We start from the raw sequence: 838 nt of genomic DNA on the forward strand, positions 1-838 counted from the left end.
CATCTGACGAACTTCGTCGAGATTGCAAACACGTTCAAGCTCCACAACGTGTCCGACGAAGCCATCCGCCTCCGCCTCTTCCCGTTTTCACTACGGGACCGAGCCAAGACGTGGCTCAACTCTCTCCCGTCGGGTTCCATCACCTCGTGGGCCGACCTGCGCATCAAATTCATCTCAAAATTCTTCCCGTTCGAGAATATGCACAAGAGACGCAACGAGATCCACTCATTTGCCCAGTACGACGGGGAGTCGTTATTTGAAGCATGGGGGCGCTTCAAGGAGTTAGAGAGGAGGTGTCCCAATCATGGTATCCAAGGGTGGATGATGGTGCAGATTTTCTATGGCGGTCTCTCACCATCGTCTCGCACCCTAGTCAACACGGCCGCTGGAGGGTCGTTCTTTCAGAAGACAGAGGAGGAAGCTCATAGCATTCTCGAGGAGCTGGCCTACAACAACGATCAGTGCCCGTCCGAGCGGCGCATCCTGAAGAATATGCCAGTCACTCCCGAGATGGAGCTGATGAAGGCACTGGCAGCACAGGTGGCGGATCTTACAAAGTCAGTCCAGGGACAGAAAGCCTCCGTTCAAGCCGTGCACACCCTTGAAGTCTGTTTCTGGTGCAACGGGCAGCACAATAGCGACGAGTGCGTGTATGGGGACAACGGCCAACAGGCCAACTTCATCAACAACAGGCCGCCCCAGAACAACTACAATCAAGTCCCAAGGAACAACTACCAGAATGGGGGATGGAGGGGTCCCCAAAACAACATGCCGATGCAACCCGCGCCTCAAGCCCAGCCTCGTCCACCACAGAATCAGCCCCGACCACCGCCATACC

General features: G+C 55.6%; 1 non-coding gene across 1 annotated transcript; it reads right to left on the reverse strand.

The window, feature by feature from the left end:
- Positions 1–207: 207 nt before the first annotated feature.
- On the reverse strand, positions 208–311 carry LOC149378653 (small nucleolar RNA R71). Its single transcript, XR_016294313.1, has one exon. It is a non-coding gene; the product is annotated as a small nucleolar RNA R71 (small nucleolar RNA).
- Between the last annotated feature and the right edge of the window lie 527 nt (positions 312–838).

The sequence above is a fragment of the Urtica dioica genome, chromosome 12 (assembly GCF_054948205.1).
Source record: "Urtica dioica subsp. dioica isolate 48M chromosome 12, U.dioica_male_clone48M_v1_H2, whole genome shotgun sequence".
NCBI classification, from domain to species: Eukaryota; Viridiplantae; Streptophyta; class Magnoliopsida; order Rosales; family Urticaceae; genus Urtica; species Urtica dioica.